Source organism: Xenopus laevis, chromosome 2L (genome assembly GCF_017654675.1).
Source record: "Xenopus laevis strain J_2021 chromosome 2L, Xenopus_laevis_v10.1, whole genome shotgun sequence".
Lineage (NCBI taxonomy): Eukaryota > Metazoa > Chordata > Amphibia > Anura > Pipidae > Xenopus > Xenopus laevis.
Genome location: NC_054373.1, coordinates 29,350,841 through 29,376,690, shown reverse-complemented (window position 1 = coordinate 29,376,690; position 25,850 = coordinate 29,350,841). Strand labels below are relative to the sequence as shown.

The window sequence follows — 25,850 nt, the reverse complement described above, 5'->3', positions numbered from 1 at the left end:
GGCAAAAGTTCACTCTGGAGAGCCAATTTGAATCCAGTGATTTTTTATTCAGACACACAACATGTTTCGGACAAACATGTCCTTCATCAGGTGCTAACTTTGGAGTGAGGGACCACCCAACATATGATTGAAGTACTTGTAGGTTAGCTAATAGTAGTCCAGATCCTGTGGAGCTCCTGTAGACGGTGAGAAATAGAAGTAGGCCGGCTAGTCAAGCAGCTGAGGCTCCACCAAAGAGGGAGGAAGTGGTCAGCTCCACGGTGGTACCTCATTATTCATTGAAATAGTGATAAGGGGTCAGGGCTAAGAAGGTCTTTATTCTACAAAAGTCGCCCCCTTAGCATGTAGTGATGGGCAAATTTGGGGCGTTTCGTGTCGCCAAAAATTTTTCGAATTTCCCATGAAATTCGCAAAACTGAAAAATTTGCGAAACGGGGCCGGCGTCCATTTTTTTGGACGCCGCCAAAATAAATTCGCCCATCACTACTAGCATGTCCTTTGTACTCTGCTGGAAACTGCCAGCCTATAGGGCCACACGAGTGTAAGAAGAGTCTCAGGAAGTTGGACAGCGTTAGAGGCCTCTTTAGCAACATGTATAAAGAGACACTGCAAGCGGTTGGAAGTGCTGGAGAAGCTGTCTCAGTGACTGTGAATGAATTGTTGGTCTGCAAGACAGTGTAGACCTTCAGTTATTGCTCCATTGGTGTTCAACTATGTTTACTGTCTTTAACAGCGATGGTAGGTGAAGGGATAATAAATCCATTAGACTACAAAGGTTATACAGCCCCCCTCCAAGTACAAACTCTTTACACAATCCTAATTTTTTCTTTGGTCAATGGTTGATGCCCTGCCACACATCCAGGAAGCACCACTTTAAAAATACTACTAAACGAATCCTCCAAACTGAACTCCATGTTCAAGGTGAAGTCTCAACAGGGTCACATGGAAGGATTGTTATTTAATCAAACACAACCGATTTATTCCACAACTATTGAATACTAAGAATTCAGCACAGCATGTGCTCAATAACTTTCTTTCTGGGAACAGCTGGGAGTTTATATTTCCCCTTGACTTCACAGCATTGTTTCCATACTTTCAAGCAATCTGAATGTTCAAGATCCAAGCTGATTATCCGACATAATAATAATAAGTTAGGTTAAAAAAAGACACATCCATCAAGTTCAACCTTTTAACTCTATACTTTATATATATATATATATATATATATAACCTGCCTAACTGCCAGTTGATCCAGAGGAAGGCAAAAAACCCATTTGAAGTCTCTCCAATTTGCCTCAGAGGGGGCAAATTCCTTCCTGACTCCCAAGATGCAATGGGACCAGTCCCTGGATCAACTTGTACTATGAGCTATCTCCCATAACCCTGTATTTCCTCACTTGCTAAACACCATCCAACCCCTTCTTAAAGCTATCTAATGTATCAGCCTGTACCACTGATTCAGGGAGAGAATTCCACATCTTCACAGCTCTCACTGTAAAAAACCCCTTCTGAATATTTAGATGGAACCTCTTTTCTTCTAATCAGAATGGGTGACCTCGTGTCAGCTGGAAAGTCCTACTGGTAAATAAATCATTAGAGAGATTATTATATGATCCCCTTATATATTTATACATAGTTATCATATCACCCCTTAAGCGCCTCTTCTCCAGCATGAACATCCCCAATTTGGCCAGTCTTTCCTCATAGCTGAGATTTTCCATACCTTTTACCAGCTTAGTTGCCCTTCTCTGTACCCTCTCTAATTCAATAATGTCCTGTTTGAGAGATGGAGACCAAAACTGTACGGCATATTCTAGATGGGGCCTTACAAGTGCTCTATACAGTGGAAGAATGACCCCTCCTCCTGTGAAGACCTAGACAAGACAATAATCATTTGATTGTATTCTGTACTTGGATTTCTGTCTTATTTCCATAAGTCACTTTGATTTAGACTTAAACCTCTTTGAGTATCAGTTGTTTTGCACATCTTTGTTTTATTTGCAATATAAGACACCTTGGACTCATCTTATCCGCCGACGCAGTCCTCGTCTGATGGGATTTTTTTTCAATCCGATGCCTCATTGATATCTTGCTAAATATCTGCCTATTCTGTCTGGAGGGTCCAAGTCAGCATCTTTTCTCAGCCCTGTTTAAGTCTATGTGGTAAATTTACTAAGCAGCGAAAATTCGCCAGCGACGGATTTGCACCCATCGCTACCCTTTGCCAGGTGAAAAAGACAACGCTAATTTACTAGAATGCAAGTTGCATCCAGGGCACCTAATGCTGGCGAATTTTCGCTAACATTACTTCGGCATTTAAAGCAAAGATGCGCTAGCGTTGGCTAATTTGCATACGGCGGGAAATGATAAATTTGAATGGACGTACATGTTGCAGCAAATACATTACACTACACAAGCCCAGGGAACCTTAATAAAAAAAAAATAAAGTTGTTATATTGTCCTACACATGAGCCCAGTGTATAGTTTATGTGCCATATGTTTCCCAAAAAAACTTTCACGGTCTTTTGCAGCCTATCAATCTGAAAAAGGGAAAAGAAGCCAGTGTTTTTTGGGACTTTATCAACAAAACAATTCAGGAAGTCCTATACACTCCATTGCACTTGATCTGAAGGCAACGTTCAGTAAAATCCGCATCTTAGTGAATTTGTGCAGTTACGTCCGTTCGCCAGTGCTATAATTCGCCTGGCGTTAGATTGCGAAGTTGTACTACTGTCTATATCTTTCGCTAGCGAATTTACACCTGCGCCCGTTAGTAAATCGGCTGCAAATGACAAAGTAAAGTACCGAAATTACATCATGCTGGCGAATTTTCGCCAGCGTTAGTCACTTCACCCTTTAGTAAATTTGCCCCTATAGCTTTATAACTTTAAAGTACTAACATTTTAGTAGAAGTCCCCTTGACTCATAATAGGGTCGCAGAAATATGAAAGCCTTGTTGTATCAGCCATGATAAGATCTAGAGCATCAAAAGCTCATCCACAAACCCACGCCATGATCACAGGGTACAATGGATAACTTGCCCACTGCATAGAAAAATACGGACAACCCAATAGCAATTTCCAGCACAAATCTGCCATCAATCTTCATTAGTGGCCTAAATCCTCATTGGAATGAGTAATATATATTGGATTTTGTTCACTGTTTCATGTTGGTACTAAAGAGGAACGTGGAAAATTCATAAAGCAGTGTGAGTTGATCAGCGCCATACATTAGGCAGCTGTTAGGATTGGCAGACAAGCTGCTTTGCCGGCTGTTTTGGACAGCAAACAGGACAAGGAGGCTGGTGTTGAAACAAAGAGCAATGAATCTCAGTGCCTAGAAAATGTTCCATTCTAATGATGAACATCGCTGGAATCACTTAGGGGCTGATTCACTAAGCTCGAGTGAAGGATTCGAATGAAAAATACTTCGAATTTCGAAGTATTTTTTTGGTACTTCGACCATCGAATTGGTTAAATTCGTTCGAATTCGAACGAAATCGAACGAATCGAACGAAAAATCGTTCGACTATTCGACCATTCGATAGTCGAAGTACTTCCTCTTTAAAAAAAACTTCGACCCCCTACTTCGGCAGGTAAAACCTACCGAAGTCAATGTTAGCCTATGGGGAAGGTCCCCATAGGTTTGCTAATCTTTTTTTGATCGAAGGATTTTCCTTCGATCGTTGAATTAAAATCGTTCGAATCGTTCGATTCGAACGATTTAATCGTTCGATCGAACGAAAAATCCTTCGATCGTGCGATCGAAGGATTAGCGCTAAATCCTTCGACTTCGATATTCGAAGTCGAAGGATTTCAATTCGAGGGTCGAATTTCGAAGTATTTTTAACTTCGAAATTCGACCCTTAGTGAATCTGCCCCTTAGTGTCCATGGATATCGGGGAACAAAAGAAACAAGGCAATATGTAGCTGGAAATATATAAATGGGCGAGTTTATTAGTTTAGCCGCTAAATATCAGCACAGCATCTGGCACACTGTCAGCTTTATCAGCAGACTATAGAGATTTCTACATATGGATATCTGTAAAGTTTATGAAAATTCTCTTTTCTAATTTGTTTCTATGTTAAAAAATTACACATCTGTACCGGAGCATTTTATTGCATCTATTTAGTAGTCAGTTCCTTTGTGCAAGTATAGGATGATAGTGATCACCAGTGAATGAGCTCAAAGCTTAATAAATGTATGTTTTTTTATGTCTTCAGAGGGCTTATAACATTGCTTACTTTCAAAGTCCCCTGGCTCTGAAAAGAAGCCGAACAATATGGGTGCAAGAGCAATATAGGTGGAGGAGCAGTGCAAAAGGAGTATGGGTGTAGGAGCAGTACAGGAACAGTATGAGTGGAGGAGCAATATGTGTGTAGCAGTGCAGCAGCAATATGGATGCAGGAGCGAATAAGAGTCCTTTTGAGTGCAGGAGCAGCACAAGAGCAATATGGATGCAGGAGCGAATAAGAGTCCTTTTGAGTGCAGGAGCAGCACAAGAGCAATATGGGTGCAGGAGCATTATAGGTGTAGGAGCAGTGCAAGAGCAATATCAGTGCAAGAGCAGTGCAGAATCAATATTGGTGTAGGAACAGTGCAAGAGCAATATGAGTGCAGGAGCAGTGCAAGAGCAATATTGGTGCAGGAACAGTTCATAATCAATATGGGTGCAGGAGAAATGTTGGTGCAGGAGTAGTGTGGGTGCAGGAGCAGTGAAAAAGCAATATGGGTGCAGGAGTAGCACAGAATCAATATGGGTGCATGAGCAATATGGATGCAGGAGCAATGCAAAATAAGTATGGGTGCAGGAGAAGTGCAGGAGCATTATGGGCGTAGGTGCAGTGCAAGAGCAATATGGATGTAGGAGCAGTGCACTCTGGGTGTAGGAGCAGTGCAGGAGCCTTATGGATCAAAGGGCAGTGCAAGAGAAATACGGGTGCAGGAACACAGCTATAGCATTATAGTTGCAGGAGCATTATGGGTGCAGGAGATGTGCAAGAGCAATATGGCTAGTACAGTGGCATATTTACATATAATTTTAGAGGTCCCCAAACATCAAAACAGTGAACCGAGGAGGGTCGTAGTGTCTCAAGGCCAATTAGATTGCAATCATATATTCATATACTTGAGTATCTTTTCCCTTGAATCCACTTTCCTGACCCTTCAAGGTGAAAGTCGGACTAAGAAGAAAATAATTTTGAATTGAAGAATCCTATTTGCTATATTGTTATACTGTGAATCTTAAGTGCCAATGTAGTTTATCACATTCCACCTACACATTTTTATGAACAGCCTGAAAACTGTTTAATCAAGAATGCAGTAGGGATGCACCATATCCAATTTTCTGGGGGGCTTTAGACGAATACCGAATCTTCCACAAGGATTCAGCAAAATCCCAAACCAAATCCTAACCCTAATATGCAAATTAACAAAATCCCAGAAAAAAACCCCAAGTGTATTAAATAATAGGCACCTTTTGCTTTCACGGGGTCTAAAATCTTGTGATTTAAAGGGTTTGGGCTTGGTTTGGCCAGGCACTCAGATTTAGCCAATTTTAAATCCTGCTAAAAAAGGCTCATATTTGTCTTAATTAGGGATGCATTGAATATGGAATCTTTTCAGAAGGAATACTGTATACTGCGCACATAGGACCCTCCCCCTGCAACTTCCTTGTTTGTTTAAATAAAAGTCATGTTATTTAAAGGCTTTGGATTCAGTTTGGCCAGGCACTTGGATTCAGCCAAATCCAAATCCTGTTGGAAAAGGCCAAATCCCTTTCAGTGCATCCCTAATCATAGTCCTGAACCAAAGCCAGGATTTGAAGCAGGGCCGGAACTAGGGGGTAGGCAGAAGAGGCAGCTGCCTAGGGCACAACAATTGGGGAGCGCTGGGCAGCTACCTCTTCTGCCTACCTCTAGACCGGACCACAGTCCTCTACAAGCCCTTTTGTGCGCACGAGCATCACCACGCATGTGCACAAGCGTTTCGTGACCACACACAGGAGCGCACGCGAAGCGAGGTACAGGGGGCAAGCTCGCCGGCTGGGTTGCCTAGGGCACCCAGCCAGCCTGGCCCACCTCTGACATGAAGGTTGTATACAATAGCTCGGTAAGTCAATAAGGAGTCAGTAAGATAGTCAGTAAGATAGTAACACAGCATCACTGGGCATCTCGATCTTGACCAGCCTTGGGACAAGATAAGGTTACCCAACAGTCAAGCATACATGACTTTGTTTTACTGGAGGCCAATAATTATAACAGATTCAACTAGGGATGCACCAAATCCAGGATTCGGCCTTTTTCAGCAGGATTCGGATTTGGCTTAATCCTTCTGCCTGGCCGAACCGAATCCTAATTTGCATATGCAAATTAGGGATGGGGAGGGAAAATCGCATGACTTTTTGCCACTAAACAAGGAAGTAAAAATATTTTCCCCTTCACATCCTTAATTTGAATATGTAAATTAGGATTCAGATTTGGTTCGGTATTCGGCCAAATCTTTCGTGAAGGATTCAGGGGGTTCAGCCAAATCCAAAATAGTGGATTCGGTGCTTTCCTAGATTCAACAGAGATCTGACTAGACGTGAGCATGTCTGTCCTCTTTAGTTCAGGAGCTTAGGAGGGAAACTGGTAGATTTTACCCTAAGGATCAAGAAATAACAATTGATTAAATGGATAATATCTAAGTCTTTGTCCCTAAAAGACAGAGAAATAACACATACCCTTTATTGAAAAGCGGCCCTCCTTTGCATAAGTCCCCCTCTCTCTCATACACCATGCCAGGCTCATCCCCCATATCTGACCTTAGATCAACGTATCAGGGTTGGTGACCATCGTATCCAGTGTCCAGGCTCACCCTCCCTCAATGATCAGGAGCATATGCATTGGAAACTGGTGGCCAAACATGGCAGCTGCCAACTCTACTGTGCTTCTCTTCATTTAAAGGCCAGGTATGGGGGAAGGAGGAAGCCTTAAGTGGAACTTAAAGGGATGATGGTTGTGGAGGCAGGTCAGCTGTGAAGCAGCACAGCTACAAAATATGAATTGTGTGTTATAAAGTATTGGCAACGGCTGGCATTTTTAACTTCCAAGAATGTAGTAGATTCCTGCCGTTGGTAAAAGCTTGGCTGGATGATAATAAACCCAACCTGACTGATAACATTTCTGCAGAGAAAGGCCACACTGTGTACTGCTTAATTATAACACAACTTTCTCATCTGCACACAAAGAGCTGTGCCAGTTTTATACTACTAATATATATTGTTGAACGTTTACTTTTCTATCTTATTTTTGAATTAGGCAAACTCCCAATTGTGTTTGAAAAATCGTCACCCATAAATAGGACCCCTTTCCTCCTCCCCAACCACATTAAAGGAATTGTTCAGTGTAAAAATAAAAACTGGGTAAATAGATAGGCTGTGCAAAATAAAAAATGTTTCTAATATAGTTAGTTAGCCAAAAATGTAATGTATAAAGGCTGGAGTGACTGGATGTCTAATAGCCAGAACACTACATCCTGCTTTTCAGCTCTCTAACTCTGAGTTAATCAGCGACATGAAGGGGGGCCACATGGGACATATCTGTTCAGTGAGTTTGTAATTGATCCTCAGCATTCAGCTCAAAAGCAATAGATATGACCCATGTGCCCCCCCCCTCAAGTCTCTGATTGGTTACTGCCTGGTAACCAGTCAGTGTAAACCAAGAGAGCTGAAAAGCAGGAAGTAGTGTTCTGACTGACATGTTATACATCAAATCACTCCAGCCTTTATACATTACATTTTTGGCTAACTAACTATATTAGAAACATTTTTTATTTTGCACAGCCTATCTATTTACCCAGTTTTTATTTTTACACTGAACAATTCCTTTAATGTGGTTGGGGAGGAGGAAAGGGGTCCTATTTATGGGTGACGATTTTTCAAACACAATTGGGAGTTTGCCTAATTCAAAAATAAGATAGAAAAGTAAACGTTCAACAATATATATTAGTAGTATAAAACTGGCACAGCTCTTTGTGTGCAGATGAGAAAGTTGTGTTATAATTAAGCAGTACACAGTGTGGCCTTTCTCTGCAGGAATGTTATCAGTCAGGTTGGGTTTATTATCTTCCAGCCAAGCTTTTACCAACGGCAGGAATCTACTACATTCTTGGAAGTTAAAAATGCCAGCCGTTGCCAATACTTTATAACACACAATTCATATTTTGTAGCTGTGCTGCTTCACAGCTGACCTGCCTCCACAACCATCATCCCTTATTGAGTATTTACGTGCTTTTCTTCTTGTCTCTCCGGAACGCTTACGTGTGGTTAAATCCTGCTAAATTATAAGAAAAACTCAAGAAGCTTTCTGGGGCACTAATTGCAACTGAAAGCTTTTGAAACATGATTATGCATTAGGGGGAAAAAAAAAAGAGGATTGCCAGTGGCCATACTAAAGCAATTCCGAATGCAATTACTGGTGAATTTCAATTGCCAAATATGGAGCATATTATTAATACTGTTTAGGAGTGAAGTTTCCAGCGGCCATGCGAGTAGACATTAATGGAAAACTTTTGTCTTTCAAAAACCACCTATGTATAGGAAAGCTAATTGGATTAGGTGGTTGTATAGGTTAAGGCTGCAGGGAGTTGAGGTCACCATGGTGCTCTCTGGAAGAACCGCTACATTAAAGAACCACTACATTTTCAATTGAGTCGTCTCCAGGGAAGGACGTTTTTATTGCTATTGAGTGGGACGCAGAGGGTGTTATTGTGCTATAAAGCTCTATTGGAATTGTGCATCCAGGAGTGCTGCTTCTTGCCCCAGGCAAGGGGTCACTTTTATTTTTAAGAGCAGAATTTCTAACTCTTTTACTGAAACGTTGCGCTGAGTGTAGTGATTAAAGTAGTGCCCCTATCATTGGAAAACCCTACAAAACCTTCTAATCATCAGCCATGTATTCCTTCTGTTATACCTCCGAATTTAAGCTGTATACCTTGCTTTAAAGGAGAAGGAAAGGTTAAAATCAAGTATGTTTTATTAGAAAGGTCTATATAAATACACCAGTAAAGTAATTCTGCTCTAAGTCCTCTGTCAAAAAAAATCACTGCATTTCTTTCCTTCTATTGTGTATACATGGGCTTCTGTATCAGACTTCCCGTTTTCAGCTTAAACCTCCAGGGCTAGGGCTTGAGCATGCTCAGTTTGTTCCTCTCCCCTCCCTCTTGTAATCTGAGCCCAGAGCTCTGAGTGAGCAGACAGAGACAGGAAGTGATGTCACACCAAGATAATATGGCAGCTGCTATCCTAAACAAACAGAGAGAGCTTCTAGAGCTGTTTACTCAGGTATGGTAAAGCATTCTGCAGAATAAATATAGTGTTATAGCTTGCACTATTATGGCTAATCTATTGGCAATAAACTGCTTCGGTAGCTTTCCTTCTCCTTTAAAGAGAAGTAAAAATCAAAGCTGTAAAGGAAGGAGAGCCAGGCATCAAACAGCAAATAATTTTATATGTACGACATGTTTCGGGCAAGGCCGTTTATCAAGTAATGAGGCATAATTGGAACCAGTATATATACAAGATTAAAACTCAAACCTGACACCTCTACCCCATCAATGGAAGCTCCCAACACAGGCAAAAGTCCCCCCACTGCACCCTGCCCAGGCCGCACAGCTCCCTCCCCCCCCACCTCCGAGTTGCATCACTAACATTTTTGCTGCTGCCTGCGACGCAATTAGATCTACCTGCAGGTGGCGGCCAAGCAACAGGTCAGGGGTGGTTGGGGCCCACTCTTTTGTCAAAATGCAAAAGTCAATGGGCGTCCGAATAATTTTTTTTTTTGCAGCAAATTTCTATGTGCACAATGTTCGCAGCAGTTTTGCAAAAACATTATTGGGCGGCGAAGTGCGACGTGAATCCATATCTGGTGAATAAATTCACTCGTCACTATCCCAGACTTTTTAAAGTGCAAGCTTTGGAGTGCAGACACTTGCAGCTTCCCCCACGAGTACAGTGCTTACTGTGTTAGTCAGAATGGCTGCGTTCCATTAGTAATGCTGTATCTCCTGAGTAGGCTTCCCTGGCACATGCAGGGTTAAATCAACTGCTGTGCTGAAATGAAGCAGCAGTGAGTCAGAGCTGATCAGCAGCACTTACACAAAGCACTTCATTACTGTACTGGGAGCCCACCCACATGGTAAAGTATCCATCATGGCGGCACCCATACATCTCATAAACATGCATACAGTATACACATGCAATTGCTAAACTGCTAATAACTTTTTATTCCAGTACATTTAATGACATAAAAACATTTTTTTAACGCATCAGTTAATAGTGCTGCTCCAGCAGAATTCTGCACTGAAATCCATTTTCAAAAGAGCAAAAGGATTTTTTTTATATTTCATTTTGAAATCTGACATGGAGCTAGACATATTGTCAGTTTCCCAGCTGCCCCCAGTCATGTGACTTCAGGGGCGATCCTGGCTCCTCCATCGCCTGAGGCAGCAGTTGCTGCCGCTCCCCCTCCTCCGGTCGCTTACCTTTTTGCGCCTGAGTAGGTCCAGGGGGTCCACAAGGGCGGCAGAGAGGACCAGTGGGGCGCTGCCGACTGAGGCGACAGCCTCAACTCTCCTCATTCGCGAAGCGCCGCTGTATGACTTGTATTCTGATAAACTTCAGTTACTCTTTACTGCTGTAGTGATTTCACCCCCTCCCTTTCCTCCCAGCAGCCTAACAACAGAACAATGGGAAGGTAACCAGTTAACAAATCCCTAACACAAGATAACAGCTGCCTGGTAGACAGCACTCAATAACAGGGCCAGCCGGGCGCCCCAGGCAACCCGGCCGGCCCATTTCCCCCTCTGCAGCCCGTACATACAAGCGCGCGTGTAAGTGAGCGAGTGCATGCGTGCTAAAAGGCAGGGTCACCTCTCACCGCTGGTGCATGCTCTGAGGCGCGCAAACAAGTGAAGCTAGCCGGACTGCAGACCAGACTGGGGTAGGCAGCAGTGAAGGGTATGTGCCTGGAGCCCCCTAAGTTTTGGCGCCCTAGGCACGTGCCTACTCTGCCTACCCCAAGTTCCAGGTCCCACTGTGACACATTCAGTTACATTGAGAAACAACAGCCTGCCAGAAAGCAGTTCCATCCTGAAGTATTGGCTCTTTATGAAAAGCACTCTGAAGGCAAAATGCCATGAGATGGCGCCTATACATCAATATTACAACAAAAAAAAAATATACTTGCTGGTTCAGGAATGAAATTTTATATTGTAGAGTGAATTATTTGCAGTGTAAACAGTGTAATTTAGAAATAAAAACGACATCATAAAAATCATGACAGAATCCCTTAAATGGTAGTTCCCTTTAAGCCGCTGCTTCTCTATGTAAAGGCAATTCTTATTTACATAATTGCACATTTACAATGGGTATTATTTCCTATAGTTACTTTCTTGATTCGCTTCCGGGTTTTTTTTTTCCCTTTTCCAGTCTAACCTATTCCTGCCATTGTGTGACGCCTCATTCAGAAGTGACAGTAGATGAAATGGCCATTGCGCAGTGAGAGTCTCGGGACGGATCAGAATGATGTATGATGCCATGATGTGCCTTAGGCGGGGGGCTTTCATCACCAGCAAGGTTAGCAAAGGTGGCTGCAATTTAGACGTATAAAATAAAATGTAAGCGCACAATTGCAAATAACTATATAAATCACTCTGACACCGTTCTTTATGTGTATATGGGCAAACAGAGAGCGGTCTAATTATGGTATAAATGGGAAACAGATTGGCACGGCGATAAACATCATAACGTATAAGAAGTGGCCTGTACCGGCAAGCTACAACAACACAACTGTGTCTGCAAATCACACCCACTCTGAATGGAAAAGACTAGACAAAAACCCTCTAGAACTGGCAGCTGGGAAGAGAAATACACTTTAATACACAGCCAACTGCCCCATAAGCTTCTCTGCATGGAATGCTGGACAGCCGCCATATTCACAGCGCTTCTGTTGCACCATGTTCCATAATCCTGTTTTAGCTCACAGAGTGCACTTGAACATCTGACGTCGGCACATTAACAGCAATTGAATATCCAGATAATCGTGAGTCTGATCATTGGCCCGGCCCGTACCTCCCAATCAAAAGCTGTGAATGCAGCCCTTACAAACAACCATGACAAATACAGGTATGGAACCTGTTATCCAGAATGATCGGGACTTGGGGCTTTCCGGATAACGTAATTGGATCCTCATGCATTGTCTACTAGAACATCATATAAACATTAAATAACCCCAATAGGCTGGTTTTGCTTCCAATAAGTGTTAATTATATCTTAGCCTGGATCATGTAAAAGGTACTTTTTTATTATTACACAGTAAATAAATTAATTTAAAAAAAAAATCAAGATTATTTGGATAAAATGGAGTCACGGGCATTCTGTAATTCGGAGTTTTCTGGATAACGGATCTCATACCTGTACTATATTTGCCCTTATAATGAACTATAATGGCAACTGTACACCAAGGCAGCGTCTCATTATTATTTGTGTGGGTTCCTAATTGCATGCGTTTAATGGAAGGTGTTGAACAGAAATGCCAGTGGTAGAAGGAAAATAGTAATAGCCAATCAAAGTTGGCCAAAGCAAGCGAGCCTCACAATAAACATGCTCTAGCTTTCCTGTATATTAATGGCACATTTCTAGTGGTTTTAACGTTATTTGCAAATGTACTTGATTTTGAAAGCAGTATGTTTGTTCCTTGCTATTCACTGCACTGCTGGTTCAGACTACTGAAACAATATAGCAGAGGCCAGCTAACAGACCTGTGAAGAAGCACACAAAAAAGGTTATTAATTAATGCAGCTTTTTTCCCCCCATAACTCCAGCATCACTGTGGACAAGTGTTTAGTTGCACCTGCCGTAATTGCACCCTGATGTGGCACAAGAAATGCAGTTATATGTAACGGCAACAAACGTGTTTGGCTGCAAGCCCCTTTAAGGGTGAACTAAACCCGAGCGGAAACACAGATCTTGGAGGAGCATGCACATGCTTCCGCAAGACAGAAGAGGATTAGAAGACAGACAGAAGACTGCACCTTTGAACTCCACTATGCAACTCTGAAAATTTATAGCAGTTCAGGATCCAGGTAGACTCCTAAGATGAATAGATGGAGGGAGGGAGCTAGGAGGGGGCAGTGATGGAGGGGGCAAGGGGTTAGTTCTCCTTTAATGAAAGTTCTTGATGCACACAATATTGGAGCCTATTTTAGCACAACCGTACTTGTAAATGAGACTCAAGGTGTGGTGGGGAATGCAATGAATTTAGCTACATTATTTACGGAGTCAGAACCAACTGTGCAGAAAGGAACAGGCAGATATGGCTTTCGGCATTAAAACCATGAAAAAACGCTGATGGATGTGTATAGGAAAGCTGCTTTGAATGATATTCTCCCGTTCTGCAGCGGGAAACCGTAACAAGAAGAACAAAGACGAGAGTTTTGCAGCTGTCACTCCATATCTCCCCATGAAACGGAGCCATTGCCAGAGAAGGATGATTAGTTAACTATGAGACATCACAGTGGGTCTCTCTATGAGGTGCTAATCCCCGCTGCTTCCTAAGTGACGATCTGTCTGAGATACAGTGCGGAGATTGATTTGGAAAGATAACTATGTAAATGGAATATAATGAAATCCCAGCTATGCAGTTCTGACTTCTGTTCTGCAGGCTCGTTGCTTTGGCACAGGCTGGGGATAGTGAAGAGACCTCACAATGGGTCATACCAGTCTTTCTTCTACAGACCCTTTTTGGAGGACAAGGAAACCACCATGCGCATGCACAGTGGTTCGGGACCGGAAATTTACTCTGCAGAAGCACCGAAAATGCCATCAATACACGAAGATTACCGGAGAAGAAAAAGATGGCTGCCGTGAACTCAGAGGCAAGAATCTGCACGGAGGGGTGAGTAAAAATTTAGGGGCATTTGCCTGGGGGGGGGCAGGTAGGCTGGGGGGGGAAGAGGGAGGTTGGGGTCTACCCAGGGTAGGCGGGGAGGGTTTTTTTTTTTAATTACGGGTTGAATTCTCCTTTAAATTAGTTTCACGATTTTTTTCAGCAAAGCAAAACGGGACAGATTTGATCACCAATACTCTTCACACACACACATTAGGGCATAAGTGGGGAGCAGGAGGGGTGACACCTATGGGTGCTGCCTAATGCAGACAGTGCCAGTGATGTGACTACCATATAGCAAGGAGGCCTGAACTGTGGGGTTTGCTCTCCCTAGCACCTACCCAAATGCGTATTTGCCTCAGAGTGGGCGGGAGAGGAATGGGGGGTTGTCCTTCAAAATGTGTGTTAGACCCCCTTTCTTTTACAAGGGGCCCTGGCCCGTACAAAATATGCCACTGGGCAGTGCTCTATTGAAAGGGCAGCTGGCAGTTTACAGCCTCAGTTTCTAAACCTAAAGGTGGCCATACACTGTAGGATTCGCTCGTTTGGCTAGGTCACCAAACGAGTGAATCTTCCCTCCGACAGGCCCTCGTTGGGTGAGTGAGATTGTTATGTAGGGATGTGTAGAATTGTCACCCCTAGTATTATTGTCAGGTAGTCCCTCCATGTTATGGACACCTATTTGGGCCCTAAAATACAGTTGGGAGGGGTACTGTTGACTCTTGTTGTTTCCCACAGTGACCAGCAGATGGCACTGTGCTAGAGTATAAAAGGCTCTGAAGCCATACTTTCAGGGTCCATCTTGTGCTGGCTCTAGCCTGTGCAGGAGGCAGAGCTCGAGTGGAACCTAGACAGGTCAGGTCTAGTAAGAATAGGCTACTCACCATTATAGATCACTCTAGGAGTGATAGTCAGTCAGGTTATTTAGCTGAGCAGTCTGAGGCTCCTACGAGGATTGTAGTGTGATTAGGATCCCAGGGTACTCATTGCCCAGAAGTAGGGACTAAGTGTACAGACCTAGGGTAGATAGATTCCCCTCAGGTTCCACTTAGGGAAAAGGCTGAAAGCTGGGTGTACCTCCTCAAAGCTGCATGTATTGTTCCTATCTCTGAGAAGAATCATACTGACCAAAGGTGTTGTGAGTACTGCCTATTCAATGTCTTGTATGACCCTGCAATGTTCTCATTTATGTACACTCCACTGAGGATTGTATACTGTGCTCAATAAACCTGTTATTTGGTTAAGTTATAAGAACCACTGGCGCCCAATTCTTTGCACCCTGATTACAGTTACATTTGCACTACACCCTGCTTTCACCTCGATGCGAAGACTCACTCCCTAAGGTTTTTAAGGTCTCATCCGGAGTGAAGCCTATAGTAGAGTAAGGTGCACTCAATTTACTATAGCGCTACAGTTATAATGCGATCGCTTGGCCCTGCTGCCAAACAATCATATTACAATGAAGGGAATATGAAGTCAGAGCGAGGACCGCATCCATGAGCCAATGTTGTCCTCGATCCGACAGAATCATCAAGCCTCCCTGATCGAGATGTGGCCGATTTTTGGCCAGATATCAATCGGGGAAACCTGTCGGAGAGTCCCATACACATGTAGAAAAGCTGCCAATTCTGTCTGACGGACCCGAATCGGCAGCTTAAATCTGCCCGTGTATGGCCACCTCAATACAGTTTTGCCTAATGAGATATAATATAATTCTAGGCACCTTTCCAACATAAATTCTTAATACAGTTCCCAGGGATTTTAACAATTATTTGTAAATGCCATTGCTATTTAGTCTGACCTCTGCTCCCCCAGTGCACATAATAGCAAGGGACACTTTCTGCTCTCAACAGCAATTCCATTTACTAAGCATGTTTTAATATTATTAAACAATGTGTATTGAAAAGTTGCTTAGAATTCAATTTTCTTTCATTAGGCAACATTTTAGTTTTGGATGTAGATCTCCGCTGAACTGAACTTGTGTTACTATTGCAAAAGAAGGATTTTTTTCCTGCACTTTCATACCTTGCACATCTTTTGCTGTTCAGTACTTGTATTAATGAGGAACTGTCTGGCTTTGGAAGCTCCCCCCTGTAGTGGTACATTCCGCAGTTTTTCTTGAGAATGCCACTCACTTCATTGATTAGATTTGTGCCTGGGAATAAAAGCAAAAATGCTACAGGAAGAACAGTGGCTCATGGCAACTAAAGGTTTCGATTTAAATTTATAGTTATCCAGAATGCTCGGGACCTGGGGTTTTCCATATAACACATCTTTCTGTAGTTTGGAAAATAATTTAAACAATAGTATTAACTAGGGATTCACAGAATCCACTATTTTAGGATTCAGCCGAATTCTTTGAAAAAGATTCTGCTGAATACCAAACCGAATCCGAACCCTAAATTGCATATGTAAATTAGGGAAAAAAGGGGGGAAGAGAATTGCTCGCTTCGGACGTGGCTAAAAAAATTTTGATTGTGGGACAAAAAGTCACATGATTTTTTGGATTCTGATTCGGTTCGGCCAGTCCCTTGGATTCGGCCGAATCTGGATCCTGCTGAAAAAGGACGAATCTTGGGCGGATCCTGAATTGAATCCTGGATTCAGTGCATCTCAAAATTAAACCCAATAGGCTGGTTTTGACTCCAATAAGGATTTAATTATATCTTAGTTTGGATCAAGAACAAGCTACTGCTTTATTATTACAGAGAAAAATGAAAGAACTTTTAAAAATTTGGATAAAATTGAGTCTATAGGAGTTGACCTTTCCATAATTCTGAGCTTTCTAGATAACGGATTTCCAGATAACATACCCAAGACCTGCATATACGGTATACTCTGTATATTCAAGAGAGTCAGATTTCTATAACAAACTGAGAAATTAAATTGAGGAGCTGGCCTGATAGCACTGCAGTTCATTCTTGAGAAAATAAATTGGGGGTTATGTCAAAAAAATGTCCCTAAGCAGTAACCGGGAGCAGTAACCCATAGTAACCAGAAGGTAGTATTTACTGGTCACCTGTTTAAAAGCAACTATCCTATTGGTTGTTATGGGTTACTGCTCCTGGGCAAACTTAATGCCTTTTATTACATAACCCCCATTCATAGGAATAGGACAAGGAACTACCAAATCAAATAACGCATAGCACTGTTATAGCATACATCTTAAAGGGGCAGTATACACCTTGTTCAGCATGAGTTGATGGATAAATTGGGTGAACACACTTCTGGCCTATTCTTTTAATTAAGAACCATCTATGGTTGCTTCATAAGAAAACTGATTGCTTTCATTTTCCAACTTCCTTGTTCTTGTGAGCAATAGGGACCAGGGGAGATGGTACTGAACCTATATACCCCCTGCATAATGAACTCCTCCAGTCTGAAAAGCAGAGATATAATGGACTCCTCCATTCTGTAAAACAGCTAGAGCTTTATAATAATAATAATAATATAATAATAAAAAATAATAAGATTCGTGTATATACAAGTTGTAACTGAGCACCCCAAATCCTAAAAGGACATTTGGCCTTGGAGTGCGGATACTCACTAGGTCGTTGTGTGTATATACTGTATATATACACACAACGACCTATATATATATATAGACCTGTGATGATTTGCAAGAGACAACGAAAGTTTTTTGAGATGCTGACACTTCCTAAGAAATGGGGAATAGGAAGGCCCTGACTATAAAAATGATGCGGCACAGGATTCAGTGGAACAAACCCCAATTAAGGATAAATAACCAGTGGAAGGCCTAGGAAGATGTTACTTTTATAGCCCCCCAAGCAAGATACTGGGGCTGAAGTAGTAACATGGACAACCCTTGAGTGTGAAAGAGGCTTCTAAGACCCTTCAAAAACCAAAGGGGGAAAGACATGTATTTATTCGATTACCCTCCCAGTATAGTATGGTGGATCGTTCAGTTCTAGGTCTAAATTATGAGAGTAAATTCAATATTTATTATTATTGTTTGTGGGTGCGGGTGCCATACCGTTTGTCAGCACACAACATATAGGGAACCAACAGAGTGAAATAAAAAGTAGCCAGCAGGTTCCCAAGAAATATGACGTCAGCTCGTAGTCTATTCGTGTGTCTAGCTTTGTCTATAGTTTATATCTACTGATTATATCGGCCTCTGACGGTCCATTCTAAAAAGGTTAGCATGATCAGAAATAGAATCATAAAGAACTCTGCATCAGGGGTGCCCAAACTTTTTGCAACGAGGGCCAGATTTGGTGAGATGAAAATGTATGAGGGCCGACCATTCAGCCCGACATTCTTTGAACCATTAACATTAAATTACAGGAATCGAGTAGCTGTAGCAGTAATATTTGGGCACATTAGTGAAATGATCTGGCACTTGGTCTATACTGCTGCCTGTGTGCTGAAGGTGTTAGTAATAGACACGTACTGGAACGTAGTGACGCCATACTTCTTTAGTTTACTGTACTGGCACGTCAGTACGTCTATTGACACCTTCAGCCCTAAAGAAGTATGCGAAAACAGCGCGTCTTTACGTGCCAGTACGTGTCTATTACTAACACCTTCAGCACACAGGCAGCAGTATAGACCAAGTGCCAGATCCTTTCACTAATGTGTCCAAATATTACTGCTATGGGATTCCTGATCGCACTGTGCTGGGGGGCCTCATTATTATTCATTTCATGATGGAGGCTGAGGGCCGGTGTAAATTTAGAAAAGTGCCGCAAATGGCCCCTGGCCGCACTTTGGACATGCCTGCTGTACAGCATGAAACACATTTGCTTTAAAGGGGACCCATCACCCAAAAAAAATATTCAAAATACTATTTTAACACATTAGTCAAGCAAAATTAACTGTAATTACACTATATAAATTATATGAATCTTGTTTCCATCAGTCTGGGAATTCATAATTATAGTAAGCAGGCAGGAGCCATTTTGTCGACATGTTATTAAGACAAGCCTTGTATCATCTCAGAATCTTGTTTGTGCACCAGAATGGGGGACCTGATGTCCATCCCCATGCCCTGGCTACACAATTAAATGGTTAAGAGAAAGGGGGAATGTGGGGAGAGCAGTGACATCTAGTTACTGCTGAATGGAAAGTGAAAGTAATTGTCTGCCCCGCCTCTATGCCTCAGGCACAGACAAGATTTGATTGACAGCTGAGATGTTTAAATGAGTTTACAACAGCTATGAATGCTTTAATAAAAAATAGAAATTGGATTTCATGTTTAACTTGAAAAATACTTTTTTTTTATATAGCTTTTTGTGTCTGGGTGACGGGTCCACTTTAATGAGCTCCAGCATGTTTGTTCCACAGTCATTTTATTTCAGCACAGCAACAGAACGATGGACTGACTCCAACGCCCAATGAATGCAACTGGCATTGCCAATTTGGAGGTGTTGAACCCAGCTTGGCAGGCTTAAGGAAAGGCTCAGTGAAATAAATATATTCATTCTACCAGCTTCTAACAGAGTTTCTGGAGAGGGTGAAGAAACCCTGACGCCGGAAAATATGGGAGAAAAACACATTCTTGGCTCAGTCAACAGGGAAACTCAGAGTGTATGATATAATTAGGATTTGCATCAAATCCTTTAATAAAAGAAGAGCAGCACCTGCTAGCATTGAGTTCCATCCCCGCCAGGGTTAAACGCTTCCATACAAGCGGCGCAGGAGAATATAAATGGATTGCAAATCACCCGGCCTCCCACCTGCAGGAACAATTGGAAACGCATCTATCACATCAGCCGGGGGGCACATTCCATTTGCTATTCTCTATCATTTGCTTAAATATGTCAAAGTGGCTTTAAATGAGAGGACGGCCGCATCCTTCATCTGTGAGACTACAAAAGCAAACAAGTTCCAGAGCACCTTTGACAGCCGCCGACTCTGTATTTATCTCTTCCAGCACAAACGCATTTCGTGCCACCAGTCCTCAGGGCGGCCGTCGAGCCAGCGGTGAGACTAGCATGGCAAGCTGTTTCACAAAATCAAATTGTACAGGCAAATCATAAAAATAGAGGCGAGAGGGAGGTTGGAAAGAGGATGAAAGAGACAGAGGGAGAGAGACGGTCCCCTATCTGTCATGTGCTGGAGCTATTGAATCTCATTATTGAATGTGGTGGTTGAGCTTTGCCAGATCATAAAAAAGTGATCAGCGGCTTCCTCCTCATTTCACGCTTCTGATCCTGACATGTCATTTATCAGTATCTAGCGGCCCAAGCTAGGAATTTATTCCTATTCCTCACGACTTCTACCCTTCGTTCTCTGGCGGCTTTTTACAGTCCAGGTGTTTGTCTCTACTCCAACATGTTTATTGCCCATTGAAGAAGAGGAGAAAAGCCGTATAGCCGAGCTTGTTGCTTACGTTCGACAAAAGATCGTTGTAAAGAAACATTTTTCTCATGTCCAATATTGGATTTTATCCCTTAGTTGTGTATTGACTTATTGGTTACGTACATCTGATAAGATGCACTGTACAGTGGTTCATTAATAGAAGTACAGGTATGGGATCCATTATCCGGAAACCCGTTATCCAGAAAGCTCCAAATTAACCCTTTAAGTGCCAGCAGAATTTCACATTTTGGTTACGCGAAATGCCAGCCGTTTTTGAAACATTTTGTGCTCTCTCACTTTAGGGGCATTTTCTGAGGGGAAACCTATAGTTTACCTAGGAAAACTATACATTGTTTTTTTCGGTAGAAACTGAGCTTTCTAAATCTGCCTGAGTTTTCATGTATTTCCACCTGTGCAAAAAAATTTATAGTGCTAAATACCAAAAAAAATGAAAAATTACCATTTTTCATCGTATATCAATTTATACCAGAAAAATATTTCATTTTACGGATGAAAATCCAACTGATTTGGAAAGCCTTATGTCTCTCGAACGTGCCAATACCAGATATGTATAGTTTTAGGGAGATTTAGGACTTCTGTACCTCAAAAACTCCCGGCAGTATATTGCCGAATTTTGAAAGCACTAAGGCAGAAAACGGCATGCTTTAGATTCCAAGGCAAAAACTCCTGAAACCGTAGGTTTACCCCAGAAAACCATACATTTTTGAAAAGTACACATTCTGCCGATTACAAAATGGGTAACTATGTCTCTCTACTCCCAACTACCAAACATAAAAGCTTGTCTGAACATAGCGGTTTTTCAAAAAAAAATTCAAAATTCTGAAAAATCATTTCAAAGGTTTTATTTTGCTGCTCCGCATATCCCAAACTATATTAGGTACCAAGAAAAAGCACCTGAAATATGATTGCCAGGGGTCCACTGAACAGTTTGATACCCATTATGCATAGGTTTACCAAAGTATCTGGCATTTAGAGACACCAATATGAAGTTAGCACATCCAAATTGATCAGGACTTTACTTCAGCTACTGAGAAATCAACACATTGACTGCATTTTTTGTGGGGTAAAAACACAGAAATATATGTTTACCCCCCAAACCCATACATTTTTGGAAAGTACACATTCTACCGAATCTCAAATGGGTACCCATGCCTTTCTGCTCCAAACTACTGAGTCGCAAGGCTTTCCCACAATTGTCGGTTTTGGTGAAATATCTGAAAATTGCCTCAAAGCTTCAACTTCTCAGTACCATATCACCCATGTATCGTTACGCACCAAGAAAAAGCACCCTAAATATGATTGCCAGGGTTCCTCCAAACAGTTTGGTGGCCATTGTTCATAGGTTTACCAAAGTATCTGGCATTTAGAGGCCCCAAAATGAAGTTAGCGCATACAAACAGTCCCGTGGGTAACTTCAGCTAATGAAAGATCAACACACAGGAGAAAGCTCTCTGTTTAGTGCTGAATTAAGCATTGAAATTCCTGTTTGAGACAGGATTTTTTGTTATCACTTGGTGTGTGAATGTGTTGTCCACTTGGTGGGTGAAATTTGGGAAGTTTTGAGTTGATTTTCTTTACTAAAAATCGATTTTTCTTTTGACCCTGAAGGTGAGTGATTCCTAGCCCAGTTCCCTTCACTTGCTCTGGGCTACAAACTCACTGTTAGATCCCCTACCCCTCCCCCGCACCTGGGTGTCAGTTTCATTTGCATTTTTCTCTTGTTTCAACACAAATTGTTTAAATTTTGTACAGATTGAGTGGATATTTTGATTTTGCACTCAGTTCTGTGAGGAGAGAAAGCTAAAGGGAGAAGGATTTAATATAAGTATAAATATAAAATCTTTTCCAGCAGCAGCAGTGCAGCTCCCAGGCACCTGCTCACATTAACCCTCTCCCTGCCACAGCTTCTCAACTTAAAACTTTTTTGTTAATCAATAGTATAAAGCTTTCTTTTTGTGTGGTGTTGTGTAAAATAATGGGAGGGAATAAAAAGGAAAGTTATAAAAAAACATCTCTTGGTTCTAAAGCAAAAGGACCTGAAAAACCCAGCTGTAGCTCTGCAAGGAAACACCAGTCAGAGCCCATGTCAAAAAGCCCCATTGCCTCTACTTCTGCTGCTGCAGCCAATGTGACCCCTGCTAAAACATTTGCACACGTGGTAGCTACTGGCAGAAACCCAAGCCAAGTCACTGCTGGGGTAGAGAAGCTTACAAGGAAGCATGGGGTCAGATGCCTAATGTCAAGCACTCATGGCATAGAGGCTTATATAAAGGCTGCAGCTGAAGTGGTGGGCCACTCTGCAGTAGTGGCAGCAAGTAAAATGTATGGGAAAGCCATAATCTTTGCCCGTACGCTAACTGCAGTGCATGCTCTGGTACAGAGGGGTATCACAGTGGGAGGGAGTTATGTCCCTGTAGAACCCCTGGAAGGATTGGGCACAAGGGTGGTTTTATCTAATGTGCCCCCCTTCCTGCAAGACCACTTATTGTACCCCCACCTGCAAGCCCTTGGGGAGTTAAAATCAAATATGTCTAGAATTCCCCTGGGATGTAAGGAGAGCAGACTGAGGCATGTCCTTTCCTTTAAAAGGCAGGTGCAACTACTTTTACCTCGGGGGCAAGACACTATTGAGGGGTCTTTCGGGGTTCCGTTTGAAGGGGTGCTGTATAAAATTTTTTACAGCACAGAGGAAGTGAGGTGCTTCCTTTGCAAGAACCTGGGGCACACTCGCCAGAGTTGCCCCAAAGGGCAAATTAAGACCACAGCCCCTGTTCCTGCTCCCAGTGCCTCAAATAAAACATCTTATCCTGCTGGGACTATTTCAGCAGGGTCCTCAAAGGGGATATCTCCTTCACTAAAGAACCTCAAGGTGGCTGTTACACAACCCACCTCTACAACATCCAAACCTCCTCCTTCTTCACTGAAGACATCTAAGGCTGCAGCATGTCTTACAATTGCGGCAAAAGAGAAGGGGGGAAAACATGTCAAAGCTTCCCCCAGGGTCACAGTTGTTCCTACCACAAAAGGGTGTACCCCTGTTATGGGCACCCCTGAAGGTGTGGGGGTGCCCATGATTGCAACACCTGTTGGGGTTGGGGCAGATAGTGGCCTTTCCTCTTCAGATGCCAGGAAAAAGAGGAAATTTAAATCAAACTGGCTGGTACCTGAGGAATGGGCATCAGTGGTTAATGATGGGGCACCCCCATCCAAGGGTAAAAAGGGCAGCAAAACTTCTGCTCCTTATGTGGTGACATTGTCTGGCCCAACTGTTGGTCACGATCAACCGTTGTCAGACCATGCACTCTTGCCTCCAGACCAGGTGGGGAATAATGAGGTTAATGGTCTGCATGGCCTTGAACATGGCAGTGTTGGTTTCCCCACAGAGTCAGGGGTGCAGTATCTGCCTCAAAATCATTTGGAAGATCTTCCCTTGGAGTGTAAAGAGACACCTAATGAGACTCCTGCAGAGTGGGCAGTCCATGTTCCTGAAGTGCTGAGATTTGGGAACTGCAACCAGCCTCAGTTTTTAGTGCCTCAGGGTATTTCACTCCAGGTGGGGGAGAATATTGGGCTAACCCCCATACAGGACCCTGCAGATAAAACTGCTGGGAAGGATGGTGAGGGTGGAGTTGTAAATACGGAGGAGGGTAGCCAGACAACCTCTACTGTTCATGCTAAAATCTCTCCTCCCTTGTCTTCAACTGACCCAAATATTATTGCCATCCAGAAAGCACAGGAGGTAGTGGAGAGGGCAGAGGCTAACCATCGAGCCTCCAAAGCTCTACCTGTTGCTGGGGAGCTAATTAGTTCTGTTGCTCCTGTGTCAAACACTTCCAAATGTGTTTCAAGTGAAGTTGAGGGAACACCTGAGCCATTGCAGGGTCTCCAGAAAAGTGATTCTGATACTTTTCCTGTAACAACTTGTGGAGAGATTCTCAAAGCTCTAGTGGAGAGGGGAGATTATCAATCCCTTAGCCAGGAAGAGCTCATGGATGAGGGGAACATTGAAGAGGAGGTTGACATAGGAGTGGCAAATCCTTCTACCCCAATCATCCCTGCTGAGGAACTCAAAAAGTTTCTTGAGAGCACCCTTGGTGTTAAATTAGAGAAGAAGATGCACATGGCTCTGGAGAAGTGGCATGATTTGCCTTTAGTAATCAATTCTGTGAGACAATACATTAAGGTCATAAAAGAGGCCAAGAACTATGGAACAGCGGAATATCTCCGTATAATGAAGTTTCACAAAAAATGTTTGTCTCATCAGACCTTGATGAAGGTTAAAGCACTTCCTAAGACTCAGTAATGGCCTTGAGTATAAGCACACTTAATACTAATGGCTGTCGGAATCCTTTCCGAATGTTTCAGGTACTCTCCTTTCTTCGTCAAGGAGGGTACTCTGTGAGTTTCCTCCAAGAGACCCACACCACTCCAGAGCTTGAAGCAAGCTGGAATCTGGAGTGGAAGGGAAGGGTCTTTTTTAATCACCTCACTTGGACATCATGCGGGGTGGTGACCCTTTTCTCAGATTCCTTCCAGCCAGAGGTCCTGAGTGCTACCTCTGTCATCCCTGGCCGTCTATTGCATCTTCGGGTCCGGGAGTCAGGTAGAACATATAATCTAATGAATGTGTATGCTCCTACTACCGGACCAGAGAGGGCACGGTTCTTTGAAAGTTTGTCAGCCTACATGGAGACAATTGACTCTGATGAAGCCTTGATTATAGGGGGTGATTTTAATTACACCCTTGATGCTCGAGATCGCAATGTACCCAAGAAAAGAGACTCGTCTGAGTCCGTTTTGCGAGAACTAATTGCTCATTTCTCCTTGGTTGATGTCTGGAGAGAACAGAATCCAGAGACGGTTGCCTTTACCTATGTCAGGGTGAGAGATGGTCATGTTTCTCAATCCCGGATTGATAGGATATATATATCGAGCCATCTCATGTCACGAGCCCAGTCGAGCACCATTAGATTGGCACCATTCTCAGACCACAATTGTGTATCCCTGAGAATGTCAATCGCACCATCTCTGCCAAAAGCTGCTTACTGGCACTTTAACAACAGTTTATTAGAAGATGAGGGTTTTGCAAAGTCAGTCCGGGATACATGGAGAGGCTGGAGGGCCTTTCAGGATGAATTTGCCACATTGAACCAGTGGTGGGATGTAGGCAAGGTTCACCTAAAGCTCTTGTGTCAAGAGTATACCAAAAGTGTGAGCGGGCAGCGCAATGCAGAGATTGAGGCACTGAATGGGGAGGTTCTTGATCTTGAGCAAAGGCTATCAGGCTCTGAAGACCAAGCCCTTCAGTGTGAATATCTAGAAAGGAAAGAAGCGCTGCGTAACATGGAACAACGACAGGCTCGTGGTGCCTTTGTGCGAAGCCGGATGCAGTTACTTTGTGATATGGATCGTGGTTCGCGATTCTTCTATGCTCTGGAGAAGAAGAAGGGGAACCGAAAACAAATCACATGCCTTTTTGCGGAGGATGGAACCCCCCTTGAGGATCCGGAGGCTATCCGGGACAGAGCCCGGTCCTTCTATCAAAACCTTTTTTCTCCAGATGCCTGTGAGGAGCTA

The 25,850-nt window shown here is 42.9% G+C and overlaps 1 protein-coding gene across 1 annotated transcript in view; it reads right to left on the bottom strand.

The window, feature by feature from the left end:
• LOC108707926 (transmembrane protein 211) overlaps positions 1 to 25,850 on the bottom strand; it is a 168,147-nt gene that overhangs the window by 13,311 nt on the left and 128,986 nt on the right. The window lies entirely within an intron of this gene.